The sequence below is a fragment of the Anomaloglossus baeobatrachus genome, chromosome 2 (assembly GCF_048569485.1).
Source record: "Anomaloglossus baeobatrachus isolate aAnoBae1 chromosome 2, aAnoBae1.hap1, whole genome shotgun sequence".
In the NCBI taxonomy this organism is placed as follows: domain Eukaryota; kingdom Metazoa; phylum Chordata; class Amphibia; order Anura; family Aromobatidae; genus Anomaloglossus; species Anomaloglossus baeobatrachus.
Genome location: NC_134354.1, coordinates 358,784,223 through 358,805,693, shown reverse-complemented (window position 1 = coordinate 358,805,693; position 21,471 = coordinate 358,784,223). Strand labels below are relative to the sequence as shown.

At 44.0% G+C, this 21,471-nt stretch overlaps 1 non-coding gene across 1 annotated transcript; it reads right to left on the bottom strand.

Moving 5' to 3' along the window:
- Positions 1-18,243: 18,243 nt before the first annotated feature.
- TRNAV-CAC (transfer RNA valine (anticodon CAC)) lies at positions 18,244-18,316 on the bottom strand. Its single transcript has one exon. It is a non-coding gene; the product is annotated as a tRNA-Val (tRNA).
- Between the last annotated feature and the right edge of the window lie 3,155 nt (positions 18,317-21,471).

Below are 21,471 nucleotides of genomic sequence, written 5' to 3'. Positions count from 1 at the left end.
TTACAATTATTATTACATATTTTACCAGTTTTATTCCTACAAAGGGATTTTGCTTAAATTGAAGTTTATATTGAATGTGTTACTTTTTTCTCCATAGTTTGGTCTTTTGCTTTTGTATTTATGGGAACTATATATTTTGAAACAAACAGGATTTTTATAATGCAAAAGAAACAGGAGAGCAGATGTGGTTGAAATGCAAAAGAGAATGACAAATTTTATTACATCATAAAAAACAGTTTTTAGATGTAGCACAGAAAAATACATATAGGTGCAACAACAGAGGGCACCTTGGCACATAAAGAGTTAATCAGAATTAACAAGGCAAGTAAAATACATAAGACAACAAGTATACAGCACAGATGGCAAAAAATACAAAGTTACATGCCAGGTGATACCAGAGAACAATAGCTGGTGTGCAAGATAAGATAAAATTATACAGCACACTGGGTTTGTCAGTATATGCAAGCAATGATACATATCAGTGGCTAAATATATGCAAACACTGCTCACCAGCATGCCAGGTGATACCAGAGAACAATAGCTGGTGTGCAAGATAAGATAAAGTTATACAGCACACTGGGTTTGTCAGTATATGCAAACAATGATATATACCAGTGGCTAAAAGAATGTAAACACCGCTCACCAGCAATGATATAAAGTGCCAGATAAGTGCAGGAGCCAGAGACCAAAAGATCCCCCTCAGAAGCAAGATAACGCGCTTTTCAGGTCTTGTTAGTATAACCCTTCATCAGACCAAGGAGGGGTGGTGACTCATCTGTTCCCAGAAGCTTTAATAGACCATATGGTTCATCACATGGATTGGACCGGCCAGTCAGTGCAGGTTTAAGCTGGCACATGCGCGGTCATTGCTAATCCCACTAGCAGATGCGAGTGACGTCAAGCCGAGGAGTGCAGGGGAGAGGGTGAAGGCAACGCCCCCCACGAGCAAAACTCCGCCCTTGAGACATCGCTAAGCATGCCAGGGAGAGAAGAAAGACCAGGCATGTGCACACCACACATACTGGAACATTCAAAGATACAGATATATGGGCTCCCACACAAACAGCAGTATAGGAACGCCAAGGAAAGAGGGCAAAGAAATAATGAAATGGCAGGAATCACAAGAATAACAGTAGTTAGCCCTCGACCAAGCAGTATATAATCCCGGCTGTCATGGGGGAAGCCACCTTGTAATCATAGTCCAGATGCACGATGTATTCAGGTAGTCATATTAACAGAGGCAGTGATCCATAGGGAGCAGAAGATGGAAGCTGCAAAGAAAAGGGCACAAAATGGCATAAAACACTTGCAGCAATAAAATTAGAATATAAAAACAGAGGTAAAAAATTGCATAGGTGGTAAAAAACCACATCTAGCAAAAAAAGTGGGGGGGGGAAGGAGGACAGGGGTCTAAAGGAAGGGGGCAAAGCTAAGGGACTCATTCAGACCAGACGGAGCCATAGTACCCAGTAGGGTGATCCATTTGGTTTCTTTTTGGACGAGGATCTTTTTAAGGTTCCCGCCCCTATTGCCGCCATGTACGACATCTATCCCTATGACACGCAATGATCTCGCATTACATCCGTGATGGTTCCGAAAATGCCTAGGAAGGGTCTTAAGAGTAGAAATATCGGTCACCGTCTTGGCAGCACCAATGTCTCTCACATGTTCACGCACTCTCACCCGCAATTCCCTAGAAGTTAAACCTATGTATATCTTAGGGCAACTACATTTAGCATAATAGATAACATAGGAAGTTGCGCATGAGATGTAACACCTAATATCAAATGTCCGACTACCATCTGCGGTGGAAAAGGTCTTACTGCGAGAGACATTGGTGCACGCAAGACAGCGACCGCAGGGAAAACACCCGCGAATAGGATTAGTAGAACCAAAGGGATGGGAAATCACAGGAACGTAATGACTATGTACGAGAAAATCTCGTAGATTTTTGGAACGGCGTGCCGTCATTAGAGGATAATCAAAGACCAAATCCCTTAGGGTAGGATCAGATTTTAGTATCGGCCAGTGTTTGTTTAATATGGCACGCATGTTATGCCATTCATGGTTGCACGCAGATATGAATCGAGCCTCTCCTGCCCCCGTATTCGCCTGACTAGATGGCTGCAGAAGCTCCTGTCGATTGGTATTCTTTGCCCTATTGTACCCCTTCTTTATGACACGACGGCTATATCCCCTATTAACCAATCTCGATGTTAGATCATTGGCCTGGGACTGAAAATTATCAGATGTAGAGCATATCCGCCTCATTCTGAGAAATTGCCCAACCGGGATGGCTTGGATGGTACTAACAGGATGAGAAGATGAGGCATGTAAAAGGGAGTTGACCGAGGTAGGCTTCCTAAAGACATCCGTCTGTAGTTGCCGACCACGGTCAACTCCAATCATAATATCCAAAAAATCAATAGACTGTAAATCATATCTAAAAGTGAGCTTAAGTTTCAATGAATTATGGTTTAAAACACCCATAAAGTCCGAGAGCTGCTCCACGGTACCCTGCCACAAAACAAAAACATCATCTATATATCTTAACCAGCACTGCGCATGGGTAGCGACCGGCACGCCCTCGTCGCCAGAAATGCCCCTCTCCCAATGGCCGAGGAACATATTAGCGTACGAAGGCGCACAGGCCGCGCCCATCGCAGTGCCTCTGGTCAGTAAATTACAACCGGTCTTTGAAAATGAAGAAATTGTGTGTCAGGATAAAGTGGAGCAGCTCCAGGATCAGCTCACATAAATGGCCATCACGGTTGGTATTGCTCAGAAAGAAGCGGACTGCCTCCAGACCATCATCATGGTTAATATTGGTATAAAGTGACTCTATGTCCGACGTGACAAGAAGGGTATCAGAATCCACAAAAATCCCGTCGACCCTATTCAGGACGTCCGTCATATCCTTAACATAAGATGGCAATTTTTCCACAAGAGGTTTTAAATAATAGTCGATAAAGCGACAGACAGGGTCGCATAAGCCATCTATGCCGGATACGATAGGGCGCCCCGGAGGGTGTTCGGGATTCTTGTGGATCTTGGGCAGGAGATAAAAGGTGGGGATTTTGGGAGATGCAACGAAGAGGCCATCAAAAACCTTCTTTGTTATAATTCCTTCATCCAAATCCCCCTGCAAGATCCGGTATAGCAAATCTGAGAAGGGGAATGTATGTTTAATAGGATTTTTATAATATGGGATTATGTTTTCTGCTAAAATGGTCAATAAAAAAAGAAACCCAAAATCGTAGTTCTCTTGGTGATGGAAGCCAAAATGTATTGTCATTTGGCAACGAAACCAAGAATTTCATATATTACAAGTCGATAGGAAAATACTTCAACACCAAAAATAGATTGGTTTCACTGGGGTTGAACCCAAGACCTTCTGCGTATGAAGCAGACGTGATGACCTCTACACTACGAAACCTTTGAAATCCTGCAAAGTAATGTCAATTAGAGAGGAGTTTTCACCGCCAGGGGAAAAAAAACAAATTCGTAGCTCTGTTGGTGATGGAAGCCAAAACATCCTGTCATTCGGCAACAAAGCCAAGAACTTCATTTATAGCAGGTTGATAGCACTACACTATGAAACCTGATGGAAAGTTACTGTGTATTGGCTAGCAGAGCAGAATTGTGACTGACGGGGCCTTTTTATTGCTGAAGGAAAGTATTTTTAGTAATGAAACATTTACAAATATTATTACATATTTTACCAGTTTTATTCCTACAAAGGGATTTTGCTTAAATTGAAGTTTACATTGAATGTGTTACTTTTTTCTACATAGTTTAGTCGTTTGCTTTTGTATTTATGGGAACTATATATTTTAAAACAAATAGGATTTTTATAACATGGGATTATGTTTTCTGCTAAAATGGTCAATAAAAAAGAAACCCAAAATCGTAGTTCTCTTTGTGATGGAAGCCAAAATGTATTGTCATTTGGCAGCGAAACCAAGAATTTCACATATTACAAGTCGATAGGAAATTACTTCAACACCAAAAGCAGATTGGTTTCACTGGGGATTGAACCCAGGACTTTCTGCGTGTGAAGCAGACGTGATGACCACTACACTATGAAACCTTTGAAATCCTGCAAAGTAATGGCAATTAGAGACGAGTTTTGACCGCCAGGGGAAAAAAAGCAAATTCGTACCTCTGTTGGTGATGGAAGCTAAAACATCCCGTTATTCGGCAACAAAGCCAAAAACTTTATATATTGAAGTTTAATTGAGTATTATTTCAATACCAAGAACCGATTGGTTTTACTGGGGATTGAACGCAGGACCTTCCGCATGTTAAGCAGACGTGATGATCTCTACTCTATGAAACCTGATGTAAAGTTACTGTGTATTGGCTAGCAGAGCAGAATTGTGACTGACGGGGCCTTTTTATTGCTGAAGGAAAGTATTTTTGGTTAATGAAACATTTACAATTTTTATTACATATTTTACCAGTTTTATTCCTACAAAGGGATTTTGCTTAAATGGAAGTTTACATTGAATGTGTTACTTTTTTCTACATAGTTTAGTCGTTTGCTTTTGTATTTAAAGGAACTATATATTTTGAAACAAACAGGATTTTTATAATATGGGATTATGTTTTCTGCTAAAATGGTCAATAAAAAAGAAACCCAAAATCGTAATTCTTTTGGGATGGAAGCCAAAATATATTATCAGTGGCAACAAAACCAAGAATTTCATATATTACAGGTGTATAGCATATTAATTCAACAGCGAAAACGGCTTGTTTTTACTGGGGATTAAACCCAGGACCTTCTGCGTGTGAAGCAGACGTGATGAAAACTACACTATGAAACCTTTGAAATCCTGCAAAGTAATGGCAATTAGAGACGAGTTTTGACCGCCAGGGGAAACAAAACAAATTCGTAGCTCTGTTGTTGATTAAAGCTAAAACATCCTGTTATTCGGCAACAAAGCCTAGAACTTTATAGATTGCAGGTTGATAGGATATTATTTCAACACCAAGAACACATGGGTTTCACTGGGGATTGAACCTAGGCCTTCTGCGCGTAAAGCAGACGTGATTTCCACTACACTATGAAACCTTTGAAAGCCTGCAAAGTAATGGCAATTAGAGACGAGTTTTGACCGCCAGGGAAAAAAAAAAGAAATTCGTAGCTCTGTTGGTGATGGAAGCCAAAACATCCCATCATTCGGCAACAAAGCCAAGAACTTCATATATTGTAGTTTAATTGGGTATTATTTCAACACCAAGAACAGATTGGTTTTACTGGGGATTGAATGCAGGACCTTCTGCGTGTGAAGCAGACGTGATGACCACTACTCTATGAAACCTGATGGAAAGTTACTGTGTATTGGCTAGCAGAGCAGAATTGTGACTGACGGGGCCTTTTTATTGCTGAAGGAAAGTATTTTTGGTTAATGAAACATTTACAATTGTTATTACATATTTTACCAGTTTTATTCCTACTAAGGGATTTTGCTTAAATGGAAGTTTACTAGTGATGAGCGAGTACTAAAAAGCTCGGGTTCTCGAGGCTCGGGCCGAGCATCCCAAGATACTCTTGTACTCGGCCCGAGCACCGAGCCCAATGTTATCCTATGGGAGACCCGAGTATTTTTGTGAAATGACCCCCGGCAGCATGGAGAAACCCTAAAAATGTCACAAAAGTCTCAGAAGAGTGCTCAAATGACATGGCAACAGCATGGGGAAGACCCCTTGAAGCATTTATCACTCAAAAGTCACAGCTGTGAACAATTTTGTCCGCGTTTTACGCCATTTTTACGGACTCATCAGAAAACCTTCCAAAATGACCCCAAAATGATTTTTCATGGCAGAAATGTTAAGGGCACATACCCAATAGTGAGATAGAGCTGGTGTATGTTACTTTTTGAGATTAATACATGAAAGATTTTACGTAAAACATTGTGTGGCACTCCGATGTCCCTGAGAAGAGACGTACATGAAGGCCTCTTGAGTCTAATGTGCCGATTTTGAGGAAGTGAGTCTTTGTAGTATTTTGGTTTGCCAGGGCAGTCCAAAATTGTGAGGTTCACCAATGCCCCTGCATAGAGACGTGCATGAGGGCCTGTAAACCTGAAGTGCCCATTGTAAGGAAGTGGGTCTATTGTAGTATAGCCCTTTGGCAGGGCAGCCAAAAATTGGGAGGCTCCACGTTGTCCCTGGATAGAGACGTGCATGAGGGCCTGTAAACATGAAGTGCCCATTGTAAGGAAGTGGGTCTATTGTAGTATAGCCCTTTGGCAGGGCAGCCAAAAATTGGGAGGCTCCACGTTGTCCCTGGATAGAGACCTGTTAGGTTCTTAGTGCCTCCGTGCTTGCATTTAAAAACCGCACGTGTGTGCCTGTTGGTGGCAGCTTTCCGCTGCACTTGTGTGCGTTTTGCAAAAACTTGGATATAACGCACAAGTCTAGTGAATACACATCAGCACAGCATTGCAAAATGCGCAAGGGCGTTGGCAACGAACAAGGAAGTGGACGTGATGGTGGTGCAGGCAGAGACCGAGGTCGTGTGCAAGCTCTAATTTCGCCACAACAAAGGGCCACATCTACTCGCTCGCACGTCCTGTCCCAAATTCTTGGGGACCGCAGCAGTACACCGCTCTTGAACCAAGACCAGTGTCAACAGGTTGTTAGTTGGATAGCGGATAATGCTTCCAGTCAGATTGGCACCACCACAACCACTCTGTCTTCCACACGGTCAAGTGTCAGTAGCCGTGATACTGCACCGCACATTTTAGAACCTGATCCTCCTTCCTACCACCAGGCCGAGTACACGTCCACGGACATTACTGATCCCACACTTGGACACTCGGAAGAGCTGTTCGTTCACGTTTCCATTCACACATTCTGGCCTCTCGCCAGCTCCTGTTGAAGTGGGCCATGACGAGATTGTATGTACAGATGCCCAAATATTTGAGCAGCCACATTCTCACGAAGTTGGCAACGTGTCTCAACAAGGGGTGGACGATGATGAGACACAATTGTCAGGAAGTCAGGAGGAGCAGGGTGCGGAAGAGGAAGACGACGTGGTGGATGATCCAGTAACTGACCCAACCTGGCAGGAGGATATGCAGAGCGAGGACAGCAGTGCACAGGGGGAGGGAGGCGTAGCATCCCAACAGGAAGTAAGAAGCAGGGTGGTGGCCCCAGGCAGACATCAGGCAACTGTTCCCCGGAACAACACGACACAAGGTGCCTGTACAAATGTTAGGTCTTCCCGAGTCTGGCAGTTTTTTAAGTTGGCTCCAGATGATTCTAAAAAGGCCATTTGCAACACCTGCCGTGCCAGCATCAGCAGGGTTACCAAAACTAGCAGCCTGATCACCACCAGAATGATCAGGCACATGTCAGCCAAGCACCCGACTTTGTGGGATGTACAACAGAGTCGAGGAGCAGTGCTTGCTGATGTCACTGCTACATCTTCGCTTGTTGTGCATGCGAGCCAATCCCCTGTCCATGCTGCCCGCGAACAAGCCTCCTCCGGCCCTGCACCTGCAGTTGCCCATGCAGAAATAACACCATCATCAAGCACGTCCTTGTCCCAGCGCAGCGTTCAGTTATCCATTCAGCAAACCTTTGAACGCAGGCGCAAATACACTGCCAACGCCCCACATGCCACACTTCTAAATGCTAACATTTCGCGACTGCTTGCGCTGGAAATGTTGCCTTTTAGGCTGGTTGAGACAGAAGCATTCCGCGACCTGATGGTGGCAGCTGTCCCACGTTACTCGGTCCCCAGCCGCCACTATTTCTCCCGGTGTGCCGTCCCCGCATTGCATAACCACGTGTCACAAAACATCACACGTGCCCTGAACAACGCTGTTTCAGCCAAAGTCCACCTAACCACAGGCACGTGGACAAGTGCATGTGGGCAAGGCCGCTACATCTCGTTGACGTCACACTGGGTTAATATTGTGGAAGCTGGGACCCAGTCTGAGCGAGGGACGGAACACGTCCTTCACACACCAAGTTTTGCAGGCCCTACCTCAGTCAGGGTTTCACCCACACTCTACAGCTCCGGAATGTCATGCTCCTCAGCCTCCTCCTCCTCCTGCGCATCCTCATCCACTTTACCCTCCACATCAGTCCCAAGCTGGAATTGTCGCGGGCGGAAGAGGGGACGCTGCGCTCTCCCACTGCTCGGGTCCGGCTGCCGCTGCTCTACGGCTGCTGCTGCTCGGTGGCTCGAGCGATGGCCGGATCCCGGAGGCTCGAACGGCGCTCCTCGCCCGTGAGTGAAAAGGGGTGGTTTGGGTTTTGGGGATATTGTCCGTGACGCCACCCACGGTTGTGGTGATTGTGTGGACACCACCGCTGCTCTGGACGGGGATCCCGGGAGCCTGTGACAGGGAGCAGCTTTGTTGTTATTTCTCCCCTCCGTGGGTAGGGGGGTTGGTTGTCCTGGGGCCCGGTGATGGGGTAGAGATGGATGACAGGCAAGTAGCGGGGCCTGATGAGGTGCAGGGTCGCAGGGGCAGCGCTGTGCCGCACGGCACGGAGGTACTCACTCAGCCCAATGATTATGACACAGTTCACGGTAAAACAAGTGGCTGGATGGACGGGTCCCTCGGACGGCTGCGGATGTTCCTCCCTGCAGGTTAGTGAGGACTGTCTCTCCCTGCACCTAAGTTCAGTGTTAGTAGTGATGGTTTCCCACCGATATCCCGTTCCCCGACCTGGATATGGGCCGGAGGAGCCCCTTTTGCCCACAGGCGCTGGCCCTGGGAGACGGTTGCCCTTGGCGGTGGCGGTGTCTCCCCTTCACGGTTGGACGGTTGCCTTCTATCATGACTTGGCTGTTTGGAAACCCTGAGGTCCCCTTCACTAATGGATTTGGCAAATTCACGACGACACCAAGCCTTGCCGGGATCCGAAAGGCCCCTGCCAATGGTGCTGTCTTCTCTTTGTATACCGGTCCGGTACGGCCGGGTCACCACCCGTCCACGGTCCTTACGGCAGACTCCAATCGGCCTCCACTGCAGACGGTCACCACATCCTGCCAACCTTGCTGTCCTGTCCGGGCCACACACCCGGACCAACTTCAGGCTCTTTGCTGTCACTTTTCTCCTCTCTACTACTTTCCTCCTTCCACTTCCTTAGCTTAACTCTCACTGCCTGTGTTTTCCCTCCTCCTTGGTGGGTGGAGACCAACCGCCTGGCTCCACCACCTGGTGTGGACAACAGCCCCTGGGGAAGGCAACAAGGATTTTGTGTTTTGACTATGATATGCCTGCAGGGAGTGTGGGGTGTGTAAGTGTTGTGCTCTGTGGCCCCTGGCTTGTCCAGGGCGACACAGAAGCACTGCAGCACTGCCTCGGCGAAGCGGCAACAGGCTGTGCTGAAGCTAATCTGCATAGGTGACAAACCCCACAATGCAGAAGAGGTGTGGACAGCTCTGAAACAGCAGGCAGATCACTGGCTCACACCTCTGAACCTAAAGCCAGGAAAGGTTGTGTGTGACAATGGCCGGAACCTGGTGGCGGCTTTGAGGCGAGGCCAGCTGACACATGTTCCATGCGTGGCCCATGTGCTCAACCTCGTGGTTCAGCGTTTTCTAAAGTCATACCCAGAGCTGTCTGATCTGCTGGTAAAAGTTCGCCGCCTGTCTGTACATTTTCGAAAGTCACCTACTGCTTCAGCCAGCCTTGCCGGCTTTCAGCGCCATTTGCATCTTCCGGCTCACAGACTGGTGTGTGATGTCCCCACGCGTTGGAATTCAACTCTGCACATGTTGGTCATGATATGTGAGCAGAAGAGGGCAGTTGTTGAGTACCTGCATCACCTAAGCCGTCGGGAAATGGGTCAAACTCCACACATAACACCTGAGGAGTGGAGATGGATGTCCGACCTATGTACCATCCGCCAAAAGTTTGAGGACTCCACCAAGATGGTGAGCGGCGATGACGACATTATTAGCGTCACCATACCGCTTCTCTGCCTTCTAAAATGGTCTCTGCTCAAAAAACAACCATGATGCATTTCAGGCGGAGCGCGATGAGTTTGAGCAAGAAAAAGTAGTGGGTGTGGGTGATAACACACAGCCCAGCCTCGTCTCATCACAACGTGCAGTGGAGGACTATGACGAGGAGGAGGATGAAGACATGGAGCAACTCTCCGGCCAAATTGAGGATATGACATGCAGTCATATCCTCGGTTCAGCGTGGCTGGCCAGAGGACAGGGTAGATGAGGAGGAGGAGGAGGAGGAGGAGGAGGAGGACAGCATGTTCAGTCATCGTGTTGGTCAGGATACTGAAGTGATGGCTGTTAAGAGTCTGGCACACATGGCTGACTTTATGGTAAGCTGCCTGTCTCGTGACCCTCGCGTTAAGAACATCTTTGCCGACAATCATTACTGGTTGGTAACACTGTTAGACCCACGCTACAAGGAGAACTTTATGTCTCTTATTCCCGAGGCGAAGAGGTCAGGCAAAATGCAGCAGTTCCAGAAGCCCATAGTCACGGAAGTAGGCAAAGCATTCCCCTCACAAAACGCTAGCGGCATAGGTCAGGAATCAGTGGACAACCAAGGCGTACAGCCGAGAGGGGCACAAGTCCAATCCGCCAGAGGTAGGGGAACAGTCTTTAAGATGTGGGACAGTTTTCTCAGGCCCTCACATACCACAGCCCCTGAGGTGCGGGGTAGTGCCACAAAAAATCCTAAGTTTGCCCAGATGCTCAAGGAGTACCTTGCAGATCAAACAACTGTACTCCGACATTCCTCTGTGCCTTACAATTAATGGGTATCCAAGCTGGACACGTGGCATGAATTGGCTCTCTACGCCTTGGAAGTCCTGGCCTGCCCTGCCGCTAGCGTTTTGTCAGAGAGGGTTTTTAGTGCCGCAGGTGGAATCATTACAGATAAACGCACCTGCCTGTCAACTGTAAATGCTGACAGGCTGACTCTGATCAAGATGAACAAGGGTTGGATTGGGCCAGACTTCACCACACCACCAGCAAATGAGAGCGGAATTTAAAGTTTGCCATGTACCTACACTCACCCATGGGTACACACTTCTGGACTTTGGCTAATCGCTGGACTGCTCCTCCTTCTCCTCATGCGCCATCATGATGACCGTTACAATAGTTAGGCCGTTGTTTCTGGTATACCCCCAGTGGTAAATTTTTTCGACCATTCTTTCAGAATGGACATTACAACGACAGGAGACCCGCTCCTTTGCAATGGGAACAATGTTTTGAGACCCTTATGCACATCTCTATCCAGGGACAATGTGGAGCCTGACGCTGCCACCGACAGGCACACACGTGCGGTTTTTAAATGCAAGCATGGACGCAATAAGAACCTAACAGGTTTTTAGGAGCGACAATTACTGAGAAGTCTGACACTATCAGCCACTGCTGACTGACGTGTATTATACACTAGACTTGTGCGTTATATAATAGTTTGTGCAAAACGTGCACCTGTACGCTGCCACCGACAGGCACACACGTGCGGTTTTTAAATGCAAGCATGGACGCAATAAGAACCTAACAGGTTTTTAGGAGCGACAATTACTGAGAAGTCTGACACTATCAGCCACTGCTGACTGACGTGTATTATACACTAGACTTGTGCGTTATATAATAGTTTGTGCAAAACGTGCACCTGTACGCTGCCACCGACAGGCACACACGTGCGGTTTTTAAATGCAAGCATGGACGCAATAAGAACCTAACAGGTTTTTAGGAGCGACAATTACTGAGAAGTCTGACACTATCAGCCACTGCTGACTGACGTGTATTATACACTAGACTTGTGCGTTATATAATAGTTTGTGCAAAACGGGCACCTGTACGCTGCCACCGACAGGCACACACGTGCGGTTTTTAAATGCAAGCATGGACGCAATAAGAACCTAACAGGTTTTTAGGAGCGACAATTACTGAGAAGTCTGACACTATCAGCCACTGCTGACTGACGTGTATTATACACTAGACTTGTGCGTTATATAATAGTTTGTGCAAAACGTGCACCTGTACGCTGCCACCGACAGGCACACACGTGCGGTTTTTAAATGCAAGCATGGACACAATAAGAACCTAACAGGTTTTTAGGAGCGACAATTACTGAGAAGTCTGACACTATCAGCCACTGCTGACTGACGTGTATTATACACTAGACTTGTGCGTTATATAATAGTTTGTGCAAAACGTGCACCTGTACGCTGCCACCGACAGGCACACACGTGCGGTTTTTAAATGCAAGCATGGACGCAATAAGAACCTAAAAGGTTTTTAGGAGCGACAATTACTGAGAAGTCTGACACTATCAGCCACTGCTGACTGATGTGTATTATACACTAGACTTGTGCGTTATATAATAGTTTGTGCAAAACGTGCACCTGTACGCTGCCACCGACAGGCACACACGTGCGGTTTTTAAATGCAAGCATGGACGCAATAAGAACCTAACAGGTTTTTAGGAGCGACAATTACTGAGAAGTCTGACACTATCAGCCACTGCTGACTGACGTGTATTATACACTAGACTTGTGCGTTATATAATAGTTTGTGCAAAACGTGCACCTGTACGCTGCCACCGACAGGCACACACGTGCGGTTTTTAAATGCAAGCATGGACACAATAAGAACCTAACAGGTTTTTAGGAGCGACAATTACTGAGAAGTCTGACACTATCAGCCACTGCTGACTGACGTGTATTATACACTAGACTTGTGCGTTATATAATAGTTTGTGCAAAACGTGCACCTGTACGCTGCCACTGACAGGCACACACGTGCGGTTTTTAAATGCAAGCATGGATGCAATAAGAACCTAACAGGTTTTTAGGAGCGACAATTACTGAGAAGTCTGACACTATCAGCCACTGCTGACTGACGTGTATTATACACTAGACTTGTGCGTTATATAATAGTTTGTGCAAAACGTGCACCTGTACGCTGCCACCGACAGGCACACACGTGCGGTTTTTAAATGCAAGCATGGACGCAATAAGAACCTAACAGGTTTTTAGGAGCGACAATTACTGAGAAGTCTGACACTATCAGCCACTGCTGACTGACGTGTATTATACACTAGACTTGTGCGTTATATAATAGTTTGTGCAAAACGTGCACCTGTACGCTGCCACCGACAGGCACACACGTGCGGTTTTTAAATGCAAGCATGGACACAATAAGAACCTAACAGGTTTTTAGGAGCGACAATTACTGAGAAGTCTGACACTATCAGCCACTGCTGACTGACGTGTATTATACACTAGACTTGTGCGTTATATAATAGTTTGTGCAAAACGTGCACCTGTACGCTGCCACCGACAGGCACACACGTGCGGTTTTTAAATGCAAGCATGGACGCAATAAGAACCTAAAAGGTTTTTAGGAGCGACAATTACTGAGAAGTCTGACACTATCAGCCACTGCTGACTGATGTGTATTATACACTAGACTTGTGCGTTATATAATAGTTTGTGCAAAACGTGCACCTGTACGCTGCCACCGACAGGCACACACGTGCGGTTTTTAAATGCAAGCATGGACGCAATAAGAACCTAACAGGTTTTTAGGAGCGACAATTACTGAGAAGTCTGACACTATCAGCCACTGCTGACTGACGTGTATTATACACTAGACTTGTGCGTTATATAATAGTTTGTGCAAAACGTGCACCTGTACGCTGCCACCGACAGGCACACACGTGCGGTTTTTAAATGCAAGCATGGACACAATAAGAACCTAACAGGTTTTTAGGAGCGACAATTACTGAGAAGTCTGACACTATCAGCCACTGCTGACTGACGTGTATTATACACTAGACTTGTGCGTTATATAATAGTTTGTGCAAAACGTGCACCTGTACGCTGCCACTGACAGGCACACACGTGCGGTTTTTAAATGCAAGCATGGATGCAATAAGAACCTAACAGGTTTTTAGGAGCGACAATTACTGAGAAGTCTGACACTATCAGCCACTGCTGACTGACGTGTATTATACACTAGACTTGTGCGTTATATAATAGTTTGTGCAAAACGTGCACCTGTACGCTGCCACCGACAGGCACACACGTGCGGTTTTTAAATGCAAGCATGGACGCAATAAGAACCTAACAGGTTTTTAGGAGCGACAATTACTGAGAAGTCTGACACTATCAGCCACTGCTGACTGACGTGTATTATACACTAGACTTGTGCGTTATATAATAGTTTGTGCAAAACGTGCACCTGTACGCTGCCACCGACAGGCACACACGTGCGGTTTTTAAATGCAAGCATGGACACAATAAGAACCTAACAGGTTTTTAGGAGCGACAATTACTGAGAAGTCTGACACTATCAGCCACTGCTGACTGACGTGTATTATACACTAGACTTGTGCGTTATATAATAGTTTGTGCAAAACGTGCACCTGTACGCTGCCACCGACAGGCACACACGTGCGGTTTTTAAATGCAAGCATGGACGCAATAAGAACCTAAAAGGTTTTTAGGAGCGACAATTACTGAGAAGTCTGACACTATCAGCCACTGCTGACTGATGTGTATTATACACTAGACTTGTGCGTTATATAATAGTTTGTGCAAAACGTGCACCTGTACGCTGCCACCGACAGGCACACACGTGCGGTTTTTAAATGCAAGCATGGACGCAATAAGAACCTAACAGGTTTTTAGGAGCGACAATTACTGAGAAGTCTGACACTATCAGCCACTGCTGACTGACGTGTATTATACACTAGACTTGTGCGTTATATAATAGTTTGTGCAAAACGTGCACCTGTACGCTGCCACCGACAGGCACACACGTGCGGTTTTTAAATGCAAGCATGGACACAATAAGAACCTAACAGGTTTTTAGGAGCGACAATTACTGAGAAGTCTGACACTATCAGCCACTGCTGACTGACGTGTATTATACACTAGACTTGTGCGTTATATAATAGTTTGTGCAAAACGTGCACCTGTACGCTGCCACTGACAGGCACACACGTGCGGTTTTTAAATGCAAGCATGGATGCAATAAGAACCTAACAGGTTTTTAGGAGCGACAATTACTGAGAAGTCTGACACTATCAGCCACTGCTGACTGACGTGTATTATACACTAGACTTGTGCGTTATATAATAATTTGTGCAAAACGTGCACCTGTACGCTGCCACCGACAGGCACACACGTGCGGTTTTTAAATGCAAGCATGGACGCAATAAGAACCTAACAGGTTTTTAGGAGCGACAATTACTGAGAAGTCTGACACTATCAGCCACTGCTGACTGACGTGTATTATACACTAGACTTGTGCGTTATATAATAGTTTGTGCAAAACGTGCACCTGTACGCTGCCACCGACAGGCACACACGTGCGGTTTTTAAATGCAAGCATGGACGCAATAAGAACCTAACAGGTTTTTAGGAGCGACAATTACTGAGAAGTCTGACACTGTCAGCCACTGCTGACTGACGTGTATTATTCACTAGACTTGTGCATTATATAATAGTTTGTGCAAAACGTGCACCTGTACGCTGCCACCGACAGACACACACGTGCTGTTTTTAAATGCAAGCACGGACGCAATAAGAACCTAACAGGTTTTTAGGAGCGACAATTACTGAGAAGTCTGACACTATCTGGACTGTTTTAGACTGTGTACACCAGCCCCAGATATAATGAAGGCTGGTATACGGTCACCGCTAGGAATGGCTATATACCCTGCCTGCCTGCCTGCCTGTATACTGCTACAATAGTCCTGACAAGGACTCTTCTGGTCACTAGCCTGTATTCCGACCTGGCTATACCCTGCCTGTATATAGCAACAATAGTCCTGAGAAGGACTCTGCTACTGTACTCCGACCTGGCTATACCCTGTCTGCCTGTATACAACTAGAATAGTCCTGAGAAGGACTTCTGGTCACACTGTTTGCAGCCCTGCTACGGAACTAACTATAAAGGGCAGCAAACCTTTCCCTGAAGCAGCGACACTCTCCCTGCACTGACTGTCTGGATAGCTGTGAGCAGAGCACAGCGCGCCGGCTGGTATAAAGGCTCGGTCACGCTGTGCGGGCCGGCCAATCACTGCAATTCCACAACTAACAGGGCTGTGGCATTGCAGTGGTCTGCCAGCCAATCCCTGCATGAGGGCTGGCTCTCAAAAGAGCGCCAACATGCAGGGATGAAGACCACGAGTACAGCACGAGTATCGCGAGATTACTCGGTCCCCGCCGAGTAGCCCGAGTACAGTGATACTCGTGCGAGTACCGAGTAGTAACAAGCATGCTCGCTCATCACTAAAGTTTACATTGAATGTGTTACTTTTTTCTACATAGTTTAGTCGTTTGCTTTTGTATTTAAAGGAACTATATATTTTGAAACAAACAGGATTTTTATAATATGGGATTATGTTTTCTGCTAAAATGGTCAATAAAAAAGAAACCCAAAATCGTAGTTCTCTTGGTGATTGAAGCCAAAATATATTATCAGTTGGCAACAAAATTAAGAATTTCAAATATTACAGGTTGATAGCAAATTACTTCAACAGTGAAAACGGCTTGTTTTTACTGGGGATTGAACCCAGGACCTTCTGCGTGTGAAGTAGACGTGATGACCACTCCACTATGAAAGCTGTGAAATCCTGCAAAGTAATGGCATTTAGAGACGAGTTTTGACCGCCAGGGGAAAAAAAAAATAATAATTTGTAGTTCTGTTTGTAATGGAAGCCAAAACATCCCATCATTCAGCGACAAAGCCGAGAACTTCATATATTGCTGGTTGATAGGGTTTTATTTCAACACCATGAACAGATAGGTTTTCCTGGGGATTCAACCTAGGACCTTCTGCGTGTTAAGCAGACGTGATGAGCACTACACAATGAAACCTGATGGAAAGTTACTGTGTATTGGCTAGCAGAGCAGAATTGTGACTGATGGGGCCTTTTTATTGCTGAAGGAAAGTATTTTTGGTTAATGAAACATTTACAATTTTTATTATAGATTTCAACAGTTTTATTCCTACAAAGGGATTTTGCTTAAATTGAAGTTTACATTGAATGTGTTACTTTTTTCTACATAGTTTAGTCGTTTGCTTTTGTATTTATGGGAACTATATATTTTAAAACAAATAGGATTTTTATAATATGGGATTATGTTTTCTGCTAAAATGGTCAACAAAAAAAGAAACCCAAAATCGAAGTTCTCTTTGTGATGGAAGCCAAAATGTATTGTCATTTTTTCAACGAAACCAAGAATTTCACATATTACAAGTCAATAGGAAATTACATCAACACCAAAAACAGATTGTTTTCACTGGGGATTGAACCCAGGACCTTCTGCGTGTGAAGCAGACGTGATGACCACTACACTATGAAACCTTTGAAATCCTGCAAAGTAATGGCAATTACAGACGAGTTTTGACCGCCAGGGGAAAAAAAACAAATTCGTAGCTCTGTTGGTGATGGAAGCTAAAACATCCCATTATTCGGCAACAAAGCCAAGAACTTTATATATTGCAGGTTGATATGGAATTATTACAACACCATGAACACATGGGATTCACTGAGGATTGAACCCAGGACCTTCTGCGTGTGAAGCAGACGTGATGACCACTACACTATGAAACCTTTGAAAGCCTGCAAAGTAATGGCAATTAAAGACGAGTTTTGACCGCCAGGAAAAACAAAACAAATTCGTAGCTCTGTTGGGGATGGAAGCCAAAACATCCCATCATTCGGCAACAAAGCCAAGAACTTCATATATTGTAGTTTAATTGAGTATTATTTCAACACCAAAAACAGATTGGTTTTACTGGGGATTGAACGCAGGACCTTCTGCGTGTTAAGCAGACGTGATGACCACTACACTATGAAACCTGCCGAAAAGTTACTGTGTATTAGCTAGTAGAGCAGAATTTTGACTGACGGGGCCTTTTTATTGCTGAAGGAAAGTATTTTTGGTTAATGAAACATTTACAATTTTTATTATATATTTTACTAGTTTTATTCCTACAAAGGGATTTTGCTTAAATTGAAGTTTTTATTGAATGTGTTACTTTTTTCTACATAGTTTAGTCGTTTGCTTTTGTATTTATGGGAATTATATATTTTAAAACAAATAGGATTTTTATAACATGGGATTGTTTTCTGCTAAAATGGTCAATAAAAAAGAAACCCAAAATCGAAGTTCTCTTTGTGATGGAAGCCAAAATGTATTGTCATTTTTTCAACGAAACCAAGAATTTCACATATTACAAGTCAATAGGAAATTACATCAACACCAAAAACAGATTGGTTTCACTGGGGATTGAACCCAGGGCCTTCTGCGTGTGAAGCAGACGTGATGACCACTACACTATGAAACCTTTGAAATTTTGCAAAGTAATGGCAATTACAGACGAGTTTTGACCGCCAGGGGATAAAAAACAAATTCGTAGCTCTGTTGGTGATGGAAGCTAAAACATCCCATTATTCGGCAACAAAGCCAAGAACTTTATATATTGCAGGTTGATATGTAATTATTACAACACCATGAACACATGGGATTCACTGGGGATTGAACCTAGGACCTTCTGTGTGTGAAGCAGACGTGATGACCACTACACTATGAAACCTTTGAAATCCTGCAAAGTAATGGCAATTAGAGACGAGTTTTGACCGCCAGGGAAAAAAGAAACAAATTCGTAGCTCTGTTGGTGATGGAAGCTAAAACATCCCGTTATTCGGCAACAAAGCCAAGAACTTCATATATTGTAGTTTAATTGGGTATTATTTCAACACCAAGAACAGATTGGTTTTATTGGGGATTGAACGCAGGACCTTCTGCGTGTTAAGCAGACGTGAAGACCACTACACTATGAAACCTTTGAAATCCTGCAAAGTAATGGCAATTAGAGACGAGTTTTGACCACCAGGGAAAAAAAAAACAAATTCGTAGCTCTGTTGGTGATGGAAGCCAAAACGTCCCATCATTCGGCAACAAAGCCAAGAACTTCATATATTGTAGTTTAATTGGGTATTATTTCAACACCAAGAACAGATTGGATTTACTGGGGATTGAACGCAGGACCTTCTGCGTGTTAAGCAGACGTGATGACCACTACTCTATGAAACCTGATGGAAAGTTACTGTGTATTGGCTAGCAGAGCAGAATTGTGACTGACGGGGCCTTTTTATTGCTGAAGGAAAGTATTTTTGGTTAATGAAACATTTACATATTTTACCAGTTTTATTCCTACAAAGGGATTTTGCTTAAATGGAAGTTTACATTGAATGTGTTACTTTTTTCTACATTTTTTAGTCGTTTGCTTTTGTATTTAAAGGAACTATATATTTTGAAACAAACAGGATTTTTATAATATGGGATTATGTTTTCTGCTAAAATGGTCAATAAATTAGAAACCCAAAATCGTAGTTCTCTTGGTGATGGAAGCCAAAATATATTAACAGTTGGCAACAAAACCAAGAATTTCATATATTACAGGTTGATAACAAAATACTTCAACAGCAAAAACAGCTTGTTTTTACTGGGGATTGAACCCAGTAGCTTCTGCATGTTAAGCAGACGTGATGACCACTACACTGTGAAACCTGATGAAAAGTTACTGTGTATTGGCTAGCAGAGCAGAATTGTGACTGACGGGGCCTTTTTTATTGCTGAAGGAAAGTATTGTTGGTTAATGAAACATTTACAATTTGTATTACATATTTTACCAGTTTTATTCCTACTAAGGGATTTTGCTTAACCCCTTAAGGACGAAGCCAGTTTTGTCCTTAATGCCCAGGCCATTTTTTGCAATTCTGACCAGTGTCCCTTTATGAGGTTATAACTCTGGAACGCTTCAACGGATCCCGGTGATTCTGACATTGTTTTTTCGTGACATATTGTACTTCATGACAGTTATAAATTTAGAACGATATTTTTTGCTTTTATTTGTGAAAAAATCGGAAGTTTGATGAAAATTTTGAAAATTTTGCAATTTTCAAACTTTTAATTTTTATGCCCTTAACCCAGAGAGTTATGTCACACAAAACAGTTAATAAATAACATTTCCCACTTGTCTACTTTACATTAGCGCAATTTCTGAAACAAAATGTTTTGGGGTTAGGAAGTTAGAACGGGTCAAAGTTCATCTGCAATTTCCCATTTTTTCAACAAAATTCACAAAACCATTTTTTTAGGGACCACATCACATTTGAAGTGACTTTGAGAGGCCTAAGTGACAGAAAATACCTAAAAGTGACACCATTCTCAAAACAGCACCCCTCAAAGTACTCAAAACCATATCCAAGAAGTTTATTAACCCTTCAGGTGCTTCACAGGAACTAAAGCAAAGTGGAATGAGAAAAGCAAAAAATAAAATTTTACCCAAAATGTTGCTCTACCCCAAATTTATTCACTTTTAGAAGAAATAACACAACAAAATGAACCCCAAAACTTGTTACCCACTTTCTTATGAACGCGCCAATACCCCACATGTGGTCAGAAACCTTTGTTTGGACAAATGGGAGGGCTCGGAACAGAAGGAGCAATATTTGAATTTTGGAAAGCAAATTTGGCTGAAATAGATTGCGGGCACCATGTTGCATTTACATGTCCGCTAAGGTACCTAAACAGCAGAAACCCCTCACAAGTGACACCATTTTGGAAACTAGACCCCTTAAGGCTTCTATGTAGGGGTATAGTGAGCATTTTGGATCCACAAGTACTTCACAGATTTTGATAACGTTACGTTGTCACATTGAAAATTTTCATTTTTTTCTCAAAAATGTTGCTTTAGCATCAATTTTTTCACTTTTTCAAGAGGTAATTCCAAAAATTTGACCCCAATGTTTGTTACCCACTTTTTTATGAGCGCGGTGATACCTCACTTGTGGTCTGAAACCTTTGTTTGGAGAAATGGGAGGGCTTGGAACGGAAGGAGCAATATTTGAATTTTGGAAAGGAAATTTGGCTGAAAAAGATTGCGGGCACCATGTCGCATTTGGAGGACCCCTAAGGTACGTAAACAGCAAAAAAACACCACAAGTGACCCCATATTGGAAACTAGGCCCCTCAAGGAATTTATCTTGATGTTTAATGAGTACCCTGAACCTCCAGGTGCTTTACAGAAGTTTATAACGTTGAGCCATGAAAATAAAAAAATAAAATTTTACCACAAAATTGTTACTTCAACCAGGTAGCTTTTTTTTTCACAAGGGTAACAGGAAAAAAATCACCATGAAATTTATTGCGCAATTTCTCCTGAGTTTGTTGATATCTTATATGTGGTGGAAATCAACTGTTTGGGTACACTACAGGGCTCAGAAGAGAAGGAGTGCAATTTGACTGCAAAATTGGCTGGAATCAATAGCGGACGCCATGTTGCATTAGGAGAGCCCCTGAGGTGCCTAAGCAGTGGAGGTCCCCCACAAGTGACCCCATTCTGGAAATAAGACCCCTCAAGGCTTTAATCTAGGTGTATATTGAGCATTTTGAATCCACGAATACTTCACAGAATTTGATAAGGTTAGGTTGCCA